This window comes from Ischnura elegans, chromosome 5 (genome assembly GCF_921293095.1).
Source record: "Ischnura elegans chromosome 5, ioIscEleg1.1, whole genome shotgun sequence".
Classification (NCBI taxonomy): domain Eukaryota; kingdom Metazoa; phylum Arthropoda; class Insecta; order Odonata; family Coenagrionidae; genus Ischnura; species Ischnura elegans.
Genome location: NC_060250.1, coordinates 12,680,398 through 12,697,225, shown reverse-complemented (window position 1 = coordinate 12,697,225; position 16,828 = coordinate 12,680,398). Strand labels below are relative to the sequence as shown.

Here is a 16,828-nt window from a genome sequence, read left to right as displayed (position 1 = left end):
TTGCGGGTGGATTTACGTGCCCCCTAGATGAACTCCGTCTCCGCCCGCAGCCGATAGTGTTTCCACTTCACAAACAAAAATCATTCGGTATCGCAGAAAACATCAACAGCCACAGGGAGGCTAAAACAACAGGTAAGACTTGTGTTGTGATCGATCAACGACTTCACCCTTCCATGGCCTTCCTGGTTTGGAACATTCTGCTACATTTTAATTGAACAGCTGTACTGAATTTATCCTTGAGCAACAATTACAACGCTAATGTTTCTAAAAATATCACTTTAATATCTATACACAATAAATGATAAAAATTATATGTTGCAGTCCATCTAACAGAGATGACTATTAACGAAAAAGACGCAAAGTCACTGAAAAAAGAATCAAGAATCGAATAATATCCTTGCATCTGATTAAATCATTTTTGTTTCGTTGAATATATCCGAACGAAAATTGGAGTTTTGGATTATTATCACGGAATTACAGCTAATTTAAGAAACTAGGTATAAGTAAATCTATGACGGCAAAAAGGTAGCACATTAAATTCTGTGTTCAAATGAACTTATCCTTCTGATAGTTTAACATAGACGATTAACAGACGGATATAATTTTATTGAGAAATATTTACTGCCAATAAGTGAAACTTAAGAAATGTATAAAATCATAAACCAAATTAGTTAAATCAAATATTGATATTTAGGGAAAAAGCAGTGCCGTTTCCATTTTCATGTGAGTGGGGTCATAATTTCCGGGATGTAAAAATCGATTAGAGTGCTAAGCTTACGCTATAAATTAGATTAAAACCATAAAGGATTGCGCGAGCAACGAATTTTTATTTTTTCATTTTATTATTAAAGACTTAAATCTGATTTATCTCTGCACGCCGAATGCCTTCGCCCGTGGGCTTTTCTTTGACAGCTTAGTGAAAGTCCGCTCGCGAATATATATTCTTTTTTTTACACACATTACTCATCTGGCATTTATTTTTCACGCGATTTGAGCATTGGAATGCCAGGCCATCCCACAATCTATAGATCAAACAGTTCATTTATCTTGCCGATTATATCGAGGAGAGAATCGCTCACCTGTTTTTTTTTGGTCGGGAGTCATTCAGAGTTTTATCTGATCCGTAGAATTTTCACCATCCGTCCATAGACACACTTGATTTTAATCCCATTCAGCGTGGCACTCAAAACACGGTGTCTTAGCTGTGTCTTCCTTTACCTCAACACGAAATACTTAACATATTATTTCATATTTTATTACCATTCTCTCTATTATTTTATAACATGCCTTATAATTTAAGTGATTTAATTCACTCTCTATTGGCGTAGGTAAATAAGTTTACTTAAATGGAGAAATACATTTTTCGATTAATCTTTAAATAATGATTTTACACCTCAATAAAAAAGCAAAGTTATAGCAGAAAGTAAAGTTCAGTTCACCAATGAAAGTTCTAACAATGCAAACAACGGCTTGGCAAAGTGCATTTATAAATCTGAGGGTAGTAAACATAGTTTTCATTCTGAAGTGTCCCGAACTACACGAGATACATGACTAGGGCTTCTTCGGAGACGTTCTCCAACGGTGAACTTCATTTGGTACTACGTCAGTCCCCTGACGAGATTTTCAATGACTATAGTATTGAATTCTTTCATGCATATCTAAATTTGTAATAATTAAAGGGTGTTCCATATGTAAGTCATTAAAGAGTGTCCAAATATTATTTTAAATCAAAATCAACACACATCTCCAAATATATGTCCTTCAAAAGCATTGAACACGTCCTAGCCAGTTTAAGCTCCAAAATTCCCAAACCCAAAGTAAAGGGCCAAATTCTCTCGGCTGGAATTAGATCCACATTATTTTTATACAACAAACAGCGCGGTTTAATGCCCAAGTAGACCCAAACTTAGAGATCAAAAAAGAAAAATGTGGCAAATCAGGTAGAAATATTTAAATATTCCAAATTACCGCGAATTACATATTCTTGTACGTAGAACTGTTCCCGGAGTACTACGCCCCAACTGCAAAACGACAAGACATAAAAAGAGAGGACAAAATATGCCTGACCTTAGTCGCTAAGTACTCGATGATTGCCGTGTCGAGAAGACCCGAAATTTTAATTGAAGAAGGAATTTTTATGTGTGAGTATAGGATAACATGAGATACCCTGCATTATCTCCTGCCAGTTCAAATCATCTCACTTGAAATCCAGAAATTTCCTCAACAATTAGTAACCCTGCTATGTGGAAAATCTCATTAGGAATCGAGAATACGCCCGTAAAAATTACGGACAAAAATCTAGGCATGATAAGGGAATGAAAACTTCACCGTCTAAGACCAATTAGAAAGACCGGGATCGCGTATGGATAACTAGTTTAATTAAGCCGAGAAATTTTCCTGGATTCTCAAAACCAGCTATCATTGGGTACGTACCAACCAAGGTCAGGTATGCAGATAGTCCGGGAGGACATATGGGCTGAAAACGAGGCTATTCCGCAAATGCAATTGGAAACCCGATTCGCTCCACTGCGGAACCCTCTCGAGTGAAGGAAGTGAGTTTCCGTCATTCGAAGGTTTCAAAAGCAGCAAATTTCACAATTTTTTAAGGGTTTCTACGGTCCTAATGATGTCCCGACTGAGTGGAACCATGAAAAATGTTACCATCCGAAAGAAATGCAATGTGCAGCAGGTGGTGTCAGAGATAATAAAAGTTTTCCTTGCGGATATAATGTTTTGCTATCACAAAATTGAAAAACAAAATTCCACCACAAGTAAAAACGGCGTAAAAAGAATACGGGCTAAAAGTTAAAGAGTGCGTAATTCCAATTGATGTTGCAAAGCATACCCAGCTAAAGGAGTCATTAAAAAGGGCTCCTTGACTTAAGTGAATTATAGTGATCGTTTGATTTATGATATCAATTCATAAAAAGTAATATAGTTTCAAAATCCGTTTTGTAGCACTTAGCGGAGGTAAAAATACGGCAGGAACATCGGCCCTAAATTGTGCGTTAGAAGATCTATTAAGGGTTTAAAAAAATATCACTTGACTGCATTTTTAAACAATGTAATTGTAGTGAAATGTGGAAAAATAAGGATAAAACTGAAGTTGGGTTTCGCGGTAGCCTCAACAATGGCACATTATAATTTAACACATAATAAAATCATTTTCACATGAAACTCTGATATTCATCAGTCAACCACGAGACATTTGAATAAAATAGGACATTATGCGAATGAAGGAAGATTAGGGGGAACTAAATTCCGCTGTATAAAGAAAATATCTGCGTCAGTATTTTTGATGTAGAGTACAGGATTATGTAAACAGTTAGAATGTGTATGGAAAGGGATATAATATTAAATGAAATTTGAGCACAATGTCTTTGAGCACAGTGTCTAGCATTCACCCACAAATTGTACTACCACGTGAATAGACGTATATATTTCATCATATTAGTCATTATGTAGTGACATCGGATAAAAACGAGATCTTTTCGAAATATCACAAATATTTAACGCGAGTAACTCAACATTTTTAGATAATTATGTAACATATCTAATTATCGTTTCAAGTGAAAGAACTATAGCAGCGAGAGAAATCCAAGCAAAAATCCAGTATTTTGGTTTAATGTAGATTTCTCGGGTTTATCACTGTGAAAACGGTTTTATGGGTGCCTACGTTTTGAGGGCGCTATCTGCCATCATTTTAAGGTAGATCACCTCGAAGAAGATGGCAAATAACGAACGCCTTCGAAATTTTGATAACAATCAGCACATTCACCTGGTGGAAAACGCGATCTCTTCCTACGGTCAATTCGACAGGAAAACCATGTATTCTTATCATGCTAAGCCTGCGTAAAAATATGGGCTATCAAGAAAATTTATGAATGATTAGGAAATAAAAACTGCAGTGAATAATAAAAATTAGAAATATTGGGCTCACACATAAGACAAATACTTGTAAAATCTTTTCTTATCTCTGGTTAAGACCATTTGAATTCCCTGTCCTTATCTATTAAAAATGTCCTCTTTTCTCTCTATTTCAAAGTAAAACTATTTAATCATTACCTCAATCAGCACCAACGCTCATTGCTATTTATTGCTAGGTATTTTTAGTATTAATGAACTTTATTCATCCATCATTACTATTCCGGTTTTCATATTAGAAAAAAAAATTGAATGTTACGATAGCTGAGAGTCCAATTAAAAAATTCATTCCAAGAACCACGCTGTTGGTAAAAGATAATAATAAATATTTATAATACCAGCGTGTTCTATGTACCAAAATATCAACCCAAACCCCAAGGAAAGAATTTTAATAAAATTACGTCTTAATATATTAAAATCATTTTAAGCATAAAAGTTATCTGGTTTTTACCAGCGTTTTAAGCAGGAAAGAAAATACCAGCACTAAGAGATGTTTTAAGCCTTTTAAGTCATTTATGATTCAGTCTATCACATCACACGAGAAATTCCCTTCTTAATGCATCTCGACGTTGAAGGAGCGAAGGAGCGCTTTCTCATCAGAAGCTAATTTCTTAAAATTCATTAGTACGCACTCCTTCCTTCATCCTCCCTCATATTTTAGGGAGGCTACTGCGGAGAATTAACAAAGTTTGCAGCATTTTTAGGGATAATACGAATAATGAGACACCTAAGCAACCTGAAAGTGACTTTGAACTTCATCGGGTTAATGCCCATTTGAACCGGTCATTACCCACACTTAGTAGAATGCCGAGAAATTCTTAGTTCTAAAATATTCCGAGTGAAAAACAGAGATGCCGACTTAAAAAATATTGGGGGGCCCAAACCGGGTATCTTGCCCCGGGAAATTTTATAAGTAGTGAGTTTTAAGTTTTTTTAAGCATTTTAGAAGAGTCATATGATCAACATTATAACCCTAATAACTCGAATCTCGATATCTGGACGCTCCGTGGAAAATCAACAAGCCTGACAGATTTTTTCCTAAGACCCATAATGAATTTTTGAGGGGGCTCGGTCCCCTCAGGCCCCATGGAGTCGGCGCCACTGGTAAAAAAACAAGTTTTTTCTAAAAGAAAAAAGGTCATGAGCATAAAAGCAATAGCAGTGTTATAAAATGCATTGAGACCGTAGTCTTTGGAGCTTCATCAATCATAAAAAAAGACTTAACGACTGCACAAATAAAAGTAATCACTTCAGATGAATGAGCCACGAAAGAATTGATGCCCAAGATCGAGTAGGTATTTATGAAAATACGAATTTTTTATTAATTTTTTACTTTTTATTTAATGCCACACCACTGTAAACAGCCTTACTTGGCCGTAACATCGGGGCTGTCATAACATTTAACAATTAAACGTACACGTATAACCATGGCCTGGATGAGGGCGACCTACCCAAGCCGGAATCGAACACGCGACCTTTGAGTTTGACAGGCCAGGACTTATACCCACCGCCACCAAGGCCGGCAAATATACATCGCCGGTATATCATCCAACAAAAAACAAACATTCGGTGAATAATTCCATTAATTGATAACGATAATATTTAAAATATAGAATGCATGAAGGGAGTAGATACTAATGTGTCAAACTAACGAAATAGCTAGAAGTCTCCGTCAAACGAATTCTTATCCTATCACAGGTTCGACCCGTCGCGTGAAATCGCACTCACGAGCCAATGCAGAGAGAGATGGTCTCGCTGGCGAATTTTTAAGTAATGCGGACTTCTCTGGCAATGGATTTCCGCGCCTTGAATCGGGGACCCCAAGTCGCGATCATCCTCTGCATTTCCGTGTCAAGCGATTCTCAATGCTGCCAAATGGGAGGAATAAAAAAAATGTCACAAAAAAGAACGCGGGGACAAATGCATCACACCAACACACTCTCTGCTGAGAAATACACACACTCGGCTGCGGCAAAATCCGAAGAACGGACTCGCGAAGCATTAATCCTGGTTCACGTGCCGCAGCAGACTGCTACAGCAGTTAGCACCGCAGCGATATCTCGTTCCAGCTATCTACTCAGAAGCGTCCCGGGAGTGCCAATGCGTTCCATGATGGAAAAGGTAGTGAGACAAAGGAAGTGATGGCTGCGAAGGGACAATAATTTCATCTCCTCATGTTCATGTGAAAATTGGAATAAATTTTGGCTAAATAATGTGACAAAATAAATAATGTGACAATCATCGACTCTTATTAACAAATAAAATGAGCAATGTAAAATTGTATTCTTTGCCTGCGTAGTTAAATCAACATTTTCTGCTTGTGATGTATAACCATAACCTAAATTGGAATAAAACTTGCAATTTTACACGATTATAAAATTTATTTCGATCTGGATTTCAATGTTACTACATAATTTTCAAGGTGAAACAATGGATAAAATCTATTACTTCCTCGGTTTTAATGTCACTACATAATCCTCAAGTTGAAGAAAATGATGAATTAACCTTGAAGATAGTATTATCTAAACCTAGGTCGCAATAAATTTTATAATAGTTGGAAAATTGCAAGTACTTATTTCAGTGTGGAAAAATTCCACTCCACGCATGAATCTCCGCAGATCCACACATCGTTTATTTCCGAAGATCCATGACGGTCGATTCCTAATACGTTCCAAGTTGAGCTGCTGCAACTTCGCTGGAATAGATTTGATGAAGACCTCCATCGATTCGTGCCCTCTTCCCTGTCCACACGTACACGAGTCGGGCTATGGCAGTCCACTACGACGAGTAATCCCAGCTTAAGGATTACGCGGGGAGCGACGATAAACAGAGTGAAAGGACGATCCATTTCGTTTCCGAGCTGATAAACCCTTCCCCAACCGCCCCCCGGGCCACCTCAGGGGGGAGAGAGGGGGAAGGGAGGTTTTTATTCCGCAAGTGAAGAAACGGGCCGAGTCCCCAACCCCCCGAAACGATCCCGAAACGATCCTTGCTCTGGAATCTCCACCTGCGCCCCCTGACCGACCGCCATCATGGAAACAAAGGAAGGAGCGCGGCCGTGGAGGGAAAGGAGGTCTCGGGTCGGATATATATGTATGCATGTTCCGGGGACGGGAAGGGCGAGCATAAAGATGCATCCAACGGGCCGACGTCGTCCTCCGTGGAATACATTACTGGAGGTCAAGGAGATGAGCTCAAGTACGAAGACCTTCTGGCCCGCACTCCACTTGAATTAAGCACCCGGCCTTTACAGAAAACCCATGTCTCACGTCCTCCAAGAGTGGGCTACAGGAATACGATACATTTACATGAAATTCCAGCTTGATTCGCGTGGAGACTTAGGCCCACGGAGGAATCGTAATAGAGGGAAACATTAACCCCTTCCCCTTCGATTAGTTTTCTGAATATCGTACTCCTATTCTCCATTTATTTTTTCTGTGGTTCTCTTTTAAATGGTGGGTAGTGAAATGATATTTTGTAATTTGTAATAAATGTGGAACCGTGAAATAAAATGTGATTATTGAACATGGAGAACACAGCTATCGCCACTCGAATAAAATCATTTTAATCCTTCCAATGCATCACGTTTCATGAAATATGAATTATTTATGTAAACTATGAATGTTTTAACATTTTTAAGCTTTCAAAATAATTATATTTTTCCTCAAAATAGTGATAAACCAATGAAAATCCGATGACGAGATACACTCGTCATTGCGCGGTTTGGCATCGCAAGTTCATGACGAGCTAGACTCGTCATTACAGCGCAAGGGGCTAAGGCATAGTCCCCCATAGTAAAGAGAAGCAAAAGAAACGAAAAAGGATAATAGATTGCTAGAGTAATTGAGATTGGATATCTTTCAGAGTTATACAGAGAACATTACACATCGGAACCCCATAACATTTCCAAGTCCTGCATAAATGATGATTCGAGAAGGTATTTTGACCAAGGAGTAGGTATATAAATTCGTTTTTTCCCGGAACAATTACGGACTTTAATACACAATAGGTGGAAATGTGTTAAAGCATTTCCTTTTTATTCGTTTTCGTGCCCTAACACCCCCACCACACGCCTATTGAGACGGCTTTCGAGGTAGTATGTAGATGTAAAAGGGTTTAACCCCGGCGCCAGCAAGGAGCGCTTCCCGAGGAACAACTGAGCCGCCAACACCCCGTAGCGACACCGCTTGCGGCGGAAGGACTCGAGGGGAGAGAGGCGGATAAACAAGGAAGGATTTGCGAGTGCGTTTTCTTAAACATCTTGGAGGCACACGAGAGGACTGAAACACTCTAATTGGCAGTGATTAGCGGAATGCAATTGACTTCCACTCGACCGAAAACAATAGAATTCTGATCGTTGAAAGCAAGCTGAAGGCAGCCGTGGACTATGACTAACTCAATGATTCAACACGAAGGTTGTTTTGGATAGGTGAGGTAGAGCTCACCCCATACTAACCCCTAGGCGAGTGAATACCACACAATCATCTACAAGCTGCCTCTATGGCCAAGTGGTGGGAGGGGTATTATGATACCAAACGTAATTAAAATAAAAAGGAAATGCAAAGGAAATGCGCTAACGAAGTTCCGCCAAGCATGTGATTAAGTCCATTATTGTTCAGGGGTAAAACGAATTCCCTCACCTACCCGTTCGGCAAAATATCTATATAATTATCATTTATGTCGGAACTGGATTCATGCCAAGCCTCCGTTCTGGGAAGCCATTCCCGAAGATTTCATCCGACCTTTGAACCCGAGACCCATCGGTCCGTAGCCAAGCGTTCTACCCAGTAGGCTGCCACGAGGCCGACTTTCATGTAAATTGAATTGGAAAACGGGGAAAATTCGATTTATGTACCAGTGCATTTGGAGGTAAAAAAACTGCCTTCTGGGGTCGAAATAATCAACGTTTTACGTCGCAACCTCATTCTAAATTATGCTGTGAGGAAAAGCATTCTAATTTGCGCAATTTTCCGAGTACTTTAATAGAGCGAGGTGATTCTCAAGATGGCCAGATGCGCAATTTTTTTTATTTCTCCTGGCGAGTGGTCATCCTCGGCATTCCATTGTTTACGGTTGAGCGCGTCCATCCCCATCCACTGCACTTCTTGAGTGCCGCATCCACGTCGGGTGCGGGAGAGAGGAGCACGAAAAACGGGTCACGAACGGAAGGAAACAACGGCACACGCCCCGGCAGCCATAACCCCGAAGGGCGCGCGCCCTGTCGGCGGGAAAAAGAAGGCGGAGAAAAAACAAAACAGCAACGGAGATCTCTCCTCCCACCTTCACCCACTCTGGAGTCACCTCCTCACGGCTACATTCGTGACATTGTTTACGGAGGGACTGAGGAGTGCATGAGAGAACAGCAATGCTCCACTTTCAAAAAAAATATTTACTCCAACCTCGTTTTGCGTTTCTTTAAAAAAACGAGGGGTCGGCGACCCGCGACGCGATGCCCCCCGAAGCGATACGTATATGACGCTGCCAGCAAAACAATTATAAATTGTTAATGGAGTTAAAGGTAATCCAAGGGTGTCGGTTGGTTTTTATGGAGAATTCACTTCACATCACTTAGAACCTCTCTCTTTAATATACAAAAAGGCATATTCGCCGTCATTCTTACTATATAATCTGTCACTCTCTTCCTCGCATCATAACTGACATAATTCCCTCTAAGACAGTTTTCTGAGTCCGTCCCCGATTAGTACTCGCTTCTGCCAAATCTTTTCCTCACCTCTTAAAAGTTTCCTCTGTTCACTCACCATGCCTCTTCTATCATTATTCTAGTTATGGTTACATTTTTAACATTTCAATAACAAAAGTGCTTGGGTAATTAGTGTATCTGAGCATTTTTAAAACATTGATAACGCATTATTGAAGCATTAAACGAATATTACGTCGTTTTTCCTCTCCGATTTTAACATGCGGGCCAAGGACATGAGAAGGTTTCCGACCTCTGCTTCATTCATTTACAGAAAAGGTGGTGCATGGGCCAGTGGGTAGAGCGATCAACTACGAAAATATCGGTCCCCGAAGGTTCGAATGAGGCCTTTGGGGCCCCTCTCCAACGATATTGAGCGGTGAGAGATGGTAAATCCTGAATCAAACGATCATTTTTTTCCGTTCCTCTGAGTGATAGCTACTGCGACAAGTTTTCAGGGACCAAAAGAGCGATCGCTGGAGCCACCATTTTCTGAATCACACGGTCATTCCCACCGTCCCTTTTTCCATCGCTTATTCGGATACCTTCCGTATTTGCGATGTCATTCAATTAAAAGTCAAGCGTAGCGTCACAATAGCTGTTAGCAGCCGTTCGGTCCGCTTGGCTGAAATACGGTACCAGTGATGTTTTCAGCAACGGAAAAAGGGACCTGCCGAGTGATGGAAAAAGGGATGGGATTTCTATCCCTGTTGCCATCGCGGAAAAAATGATTGCGTGAAACGGTCATCTTTCCGCCATCATTGGAGCGATCGCTCTGAAGGGACGGACAAAATGATCAGACTTCGGTGGAAAAAACTGACAGTATGATTGTAATGTTTGCCTCTATAAAGCATGAATAACACTATCATTTTTTCCGCGCGTGCGGTGTTTAGACAACTGACGTCTAAGCTAAGTCCAACCTTCATCTAGTCAAAGCAATTTCTGGGTTGTCGTACTAAGAAAGTTAAGTCCTGTGCGAGACTTCGTACAAAACAATAATCATCATTCCGTAGCATCGAAAATGAACAGAGGAGATAAAGAAAACTACTGTCTTCGCCTATTTCAGGTTGGGATTGTAGTCTTACAAATGAAGAGACTTCCAAGTTCAGTTCTTAAACAATCGGATGGACCTTCAGAATGTGCTTTACGGACTATTTAGGCCGTAAAAATGATACAATGATTTTTTCCTGGCGCAAAAGCTGAATAGATTTCTCTAGGGCGTTCCACCTGCCAAAATCAAACAGAGTTGTACCAACACTTCCACTATCTACTGATACGTAATAATGATGTCTGAAGGAACGTAAATTCATGAATCGAAACGCCGGTCAAAATAATGGCTCTAGTCCGATGGAATTCCCGAGAAGAATTTATTCTCCAACGGCTTATTCACTCTGGATTTCCTAAATGATTTGAGGATATATATATAGCAGTTCTTGCGACGTTCACATCCGGGATGGTTACACTTTCTAGTCCATTTATTGTGACTAATATCGTCGGGTGCGCCGCCAGAAATTTTTTTGCAGGAAGTGGCCTGGAGTGTTATGAGAGGCAAAACCATACACTTCATTAAATCAGCTACATGTCGTCGCTTGCTTAATGTTGTAACTTAAATTCATCGTTTGCTATTGGCATTACTTATAAAATGTAACAATATCGAAAAATTGAGCGTCATAGGATAAAATCCAAAGATTCAAGCGTATTGGAGAGGATATTTTCCATATCGAAGTTAGTATTTGAAAATTTTCCACAATTATAAGTAGGTTTCAATGCTACTACATCATCTTCAAGGTATAAAAGGTGAGAAGTGCATTCAATTTATACAGTTATTACCTGGAGTGACCTTGTAAGTAACGAGGAAAATCTAAAGAAGAAAGTGAACGGAATGGAGGGTAAGATGACGGTTGGAAAAACTGGAGAAAGAGGTGGTGGGGGTAGATGGAGGACACATGGGAAATGGAGGTTTTTTTGGGGGGGTTAAAAAATGGTTACTTCAGAGTACATGTCCCTAAGCTAGGAGTCTCCTCAGCAGATTTGTAACGGGTACAACGACAAAATTTTCAGGGGCGGGCGAATATTGAGCCCCTAGCGCCGCACTATCTATGGTTGAGTGCCTTGTTTATACGCGTGTATCGTCATCCGTCCATCGCTCATTGGAAATCAGAATCAAGTGTTTAGAAATACTATCGATCTCGCCCGCTCCCCCCTCCTCCCCTACCGAAAACTCTCCCCCTCCCCTCCTCTCAATCTCCCTCCCCTCTTTCTCTCTTCCCTCGGATGGACCAACTCCCAGAGAAGAGCCCCCTTCCCGACGCACGGCAAAAACAACAACCCGCCATCCGCCCAGCACTCGTCCCGAGGAATGGCTGCTCTCGAGAGGCGATGATTGCGATGTGGCGGACGACGGGCGCGCATCGAAGGGGTTGATGAGCCGCTAGCGGACTCGAAAGCAGTCGGAATTGACGAGTGCGAGCGGGCGGGTCCTCTCGACTCTTTTTAACCGCTCGACATGCGAGGACATGACGGGCAAAAAGGGGCGTGAATCGCCTCGCTCAATTAGTACACACACTCTTCGTGTACCACATCATTCAATCATCACCGAGGGTTGGTTCTTCTACCTAAAACTACCTTGTAAGCTATCTCGATAGGCGTGAGGCATTCAGGATGTTAGGACATCAGCCGTTTACAGAAAAAAGGGGATGCGAGTAATGAGTCCCATCTAGCATTTATTTACGTCCTTTATTATTCTGGAGAACAACGAAGTCCTATACCTATCCTTTCGGCATAATATCTCTCTTGCTTTACCCTATCTGTCGAACCTAGAAAATGAAGATCTTCTACGAGTCAGTCTGAAAGATATCCATCCTTAAATGTTCAAGAGATCTAAGTATAGAAAAAAAAATTGATCGCGTTGGAGTTATTTGAACACTGAGTTCCACTTAGCACTTACTAATTAATATTAAACACTCTTTTGGCTTGGAAATAAGAGGTTTGAGCTCACCCCAAAATAAGTCACTGGGAGGCAGGTCCTTTCTCTTGGGCACATCGCACCGCAAGAATTTTTACTTCTTCATGTTCAAATGCATCACCTCGTTCTCAGCCCAAGACTCTTCGATCATCAGCCAACAGCTATTACCACTAATCGGTCTCACAGAACAGATGAGCAGCTTTAGCTGTGGAAACCCTGTGCTGGGATGCATAATTCTTTACAATTTCACAGTTGGGAATTGGGTTCTAACGGTCCAAGAGGTATTCCATGACTCAGCTCATTCAAGTACTCATCCACCAGATGCGAAGCTTGAGTGCGAAAGAAGAGGCTAGAGCTCACCCCGAACTGAGACATGCGTGTGAATTTCACTCGTCCAGGGTAGGGGGAAGTATTTACCTTGGGTCACAGCGAGGAGTATTACTTTGTATGAATAAAAGTCTCAAAACCAGGGATCTCTCGATTTGCAGCCTCTTCTGTCTTCACATCTACGATCTCGAAACTCTGGGCTACAATGATCCGCTAAATTTGCCTATACAGCAGAAAGGTAGTAAAACTAAGCTCCGAGGTTTGAGTATCGTTAGGCCTAAACAAGGGCATCGTAGCGCTCCTGTCAAGGAAAAAGGCAAAAAATAAGCTATCAGTTTCGCATTTCAAGGGTAGCCTGGTTCGTTGATGGATCGAGAATCATGTAAAAGTGCTTTGGATTTCGCTGATAGCCGAATTCCGACGGCTATAGATTAGAACGCTAATTGCCAGGGCTGCCGATTGTCAAAAATAAGCCAGAAATACGGTAATCCAACGAGAGCTATGCGGAGAATGGAGATAATCTTTGAAAAATGACCCCTCCGCGACAATTCCTCAATTGGTCAACCTCGAACGTCAGCAGGTAATTGCCACGGGAACACACTAATAGCATCCGACTAGCCGCAGTTTCGAAAGCCACCCGGGGCATAACAACAGGAAAGAGAAAAATAATCTACACAACACAAATGAGGGTCTTGGAGTTACGCTGGAAGTTTTCTATTTGAAACTGTGTACCCACATTTACCAATCGTGGCAGTTGGCAGGCCTATGAGGAAGTACCATATTCGGTGCGCCATAGAACCAAAAGAGGAGGAGAGAAAGGAGAGTCAAACTTCATAGATAGGTTGACGCAGGAGATGGCCACTCAGGATTTAGGTCTTTGGGGGAACCCTAACCCACACATTTCCAACTACATATTTAACTATCACCAGAGAGAGGTATCCTCGCAATCACCGACAATGATATACACGTCTCCCCTCGTCAAAGAACAAGATGGTCGGAATACGAATATCAAGTTACTTGTCTGCAGCATTGTGGACAAGTTCTAAGTTGGGATCGATTACTGAAAACGTCCAAAATAAGAAATACCTTCAAACGACAGAGTCGTCTTACAGAATAGGCAACGAGTCAGAAAACTGAAAGAAAGCTATATCTCTTCCCACGGTGGTTGACTCTATAAAATGACGTGAATTAAATTTGTTACCAATTCGTCGTACACGCTCACAAACATTCAGTAGAATACCTTCAGTTTCCACTCTTAACTGCCGGAATGAAATGGGATACGTCAATTACACGGTTAGGGGGCTCGAAGCCATCGTTATGAGAATATGTTTTGGGACTGCTCCCGCAGTCGATCCTATTAATGCCCACTGTACACAGGAAATCCACTTTTTTGTCCGCCACTCCCCGTTGTCGCAAATTAGATACATACCAAGAGCCTCAAGAGTACCAGGGGAAAGGAAACCAACCGAGCCAGATAAAAACAGGACGAGGAAAGCATACGGAACAGAGAAAGATATTTCACCAGCCCGCAGAGCTCCCGCTAATGAATGCGAAGAGGCAAAAACGCTGCAGCAACAACATGGATGGGCAAGCGGCAAAAACGGGAGCGTCGAGGAAAACATTCGTACGAGCGGCATTAAATCCACGCTAACAAGCCTACCTTACGTTCGAAAATGCGACTTACCTTTCAGCTGGTCTGTGTTCGGAGAGATACTAGGTAAAGCGTCCACGAAGGAAGATGGAGGAGGCGGTGGGCACAACGTCAACACAACGCGGGCGAACGAGTTTTCTTTCTTCCCTCCCTGCGGTCCTCAAAAAGACGGGAGACTCCTGAACGAAGCTGTTGTTAGGGGGCCTTGCTCACCTCTCGACAGTCCGGACGCTTTTCCCACACTGCGAGTGTTGCTCGGGAAACGGGCGGGACGTGGAGGGGAAGGAGGGGAGGGCGGGGAAGGGAGGGGGACCAGAGCGAAGGAGGGGAGGTTCGGGGAGGGGGGTGGGGGAATGGATTTTTGGAAGGTGGGTGGAGAGGAGGACCAGGGATGAAGATGATGCTCTCTCTGATGCATCGATTCTTGATGCGACTTCAGCATCGCAAACACCGATGCAGAAGCTCCGCGGCGTGATGATGATCTCCGCAAGGTCTTAACCCCTTCCACTTCGATTAATTTTCTGAATATTGTGCTTCTATTCTCTTTTTATTGAAGTGAAAACTTCTTTAGCGTCGTTAAGCACTTTTGTTGGATGAGGAAGAAGCATAGAATTCGCGTGAGCGTCACCGACCCGACACCGCGATCGCATGGATGTGCATGCGAAATACGCCAGCATGTTCAACACTACTACTTCTGATATCGCCGATATGTGTATATGTCGTTGCCACTCTGGTGATAGTCAGTTCATCATTATGGTTGCCGTTTACATTTCTCCGGATAATTCATTACGTGCTATACGAGACTTTTTGTATGAAAATTTATTTATATATTCTCATGACGCATCTGCATTGCTTAAAAAAATTTGGAAAAAGATTTGATGATTTGCCGATGATTTTGAGTGGAGATTTCAACATAAACTTTGCAGACGATAAAAATATTTCATTAATTGAATTTTTAAATAATGAATTTGGTTTAAAAATGTCAAATGATCGCAATCTCAGTACTACGAAATATAAAACTACAATGGATGCGGTCTTTACAAGACATTTAAATAGATTTGAATCAAAATTGTTCATTTCTTATTTTAGCTACCATAAACCTATTGTATCAGTTTTACAAATTGATGATGATGGTGCTGGTCGTCAAGATGGTGAAAGTCTTGTTCAAACTGTACATGAAAGTTAACTTTTCAAAAGTATAAAATGTTTTATGTAAACTAGTTTTAAAAATATTGTAAAATAGTGCAATAAAAGCATATTACATTGTAACATAAATTATAGATGTAAAAATTTTGTACGGTAAAGAAATAAAAGCATATTATACTTTAACAAATAAATAATGTTACTTTCTATTCACACACATCGTATTTTTAATATTTATTTAATAATAAACAGACTGCTGAAAAAAATAATTTGAATTTTTGTTGAATAATGAGTATTACTGGAAAAATTAGTTCTTTAATAATATTAAATCTATATAAAAAATAAATGGATAATAATGATTTCAGTTTTCACTTCTGTCGGCCAGTCCCACGACTGCCCCGTTTTTTTTCTGTGGTTCTTTTTCAAATGGTAGGTAAAAAATGATATTTTGTAATTTGAAATCAACGTAGAACCGTGAAATAGAATGTGATTATCAAACATGGAGAACATAGCTATCGCTACTAAAATCATTTTAATCCTTCCGATGCATCATTTTTCATGAAATATGAATTATTTATGTAAACTATGAATGTTTTAACATTGTTAAGCTTTCAAAATAATTATATTGTTACTCTAATTAGTGCTAAACGTATGAAAATCCGATGACGAGATACACTCGTCATTGCGCGGTTTGGCGTCGCAAGTTCATGACGAGCTAAACTCGTCATTACTCCCGCGAGGGGTTAAGGCCGTTTTACACGGGGCGCGTACTTGCACAATCTTACGTGCGTACGAAGGCGCAGTCAAAATTGCGTCGTGTAAAGCGGTGACTTGCTAGAACACGTGCGAGAATGCGTGGACGTGAGATGGCAAAATAGATCATGTTATAATTTCGTCCATGCATTCGCGCAATTCCACGCCATTTTAGAAATTATTGCAGCTCTAACCTGCGCAATTCCGTGCCTCGTGTAAAACGGCCTTTAAACCTGATTCACGCGATCATTTTCTACGCACAGATAAAGGTATGGCGACAATGACGATTCGATTGATTGATTATTGAAGTAGGGATAACCGTACCTATTTCCACCATATTTATGGCGTCGAGTTTTCCACTCCTGAA

General features: G+C 40.9%; 1 protein-coding gene across 2 annotated transcripts in view; it reads right to left on the bottom strand.

Moving 5' to 3' along the window:
• Positions 1 to 14,821, bottom strand: part of LOC124158506 — a 206,715-nt gene extending 191,894 nt beyond the window's left edge. For both annotated transcript variants that reach the window (XM_046533626.1, XM_046533627.1), the window contains exon 1: positions 14,599 to 14,821. The gene's annotated coding sequence lies outside the window, so the exon portion shown is untranslated. The remainder of the gene's footprint in view (positions 1 to 14,598) is intronic.
• Between the last annotated feature and the right edge of the window lie 2,007 nt (positions 14,822 to 16,828).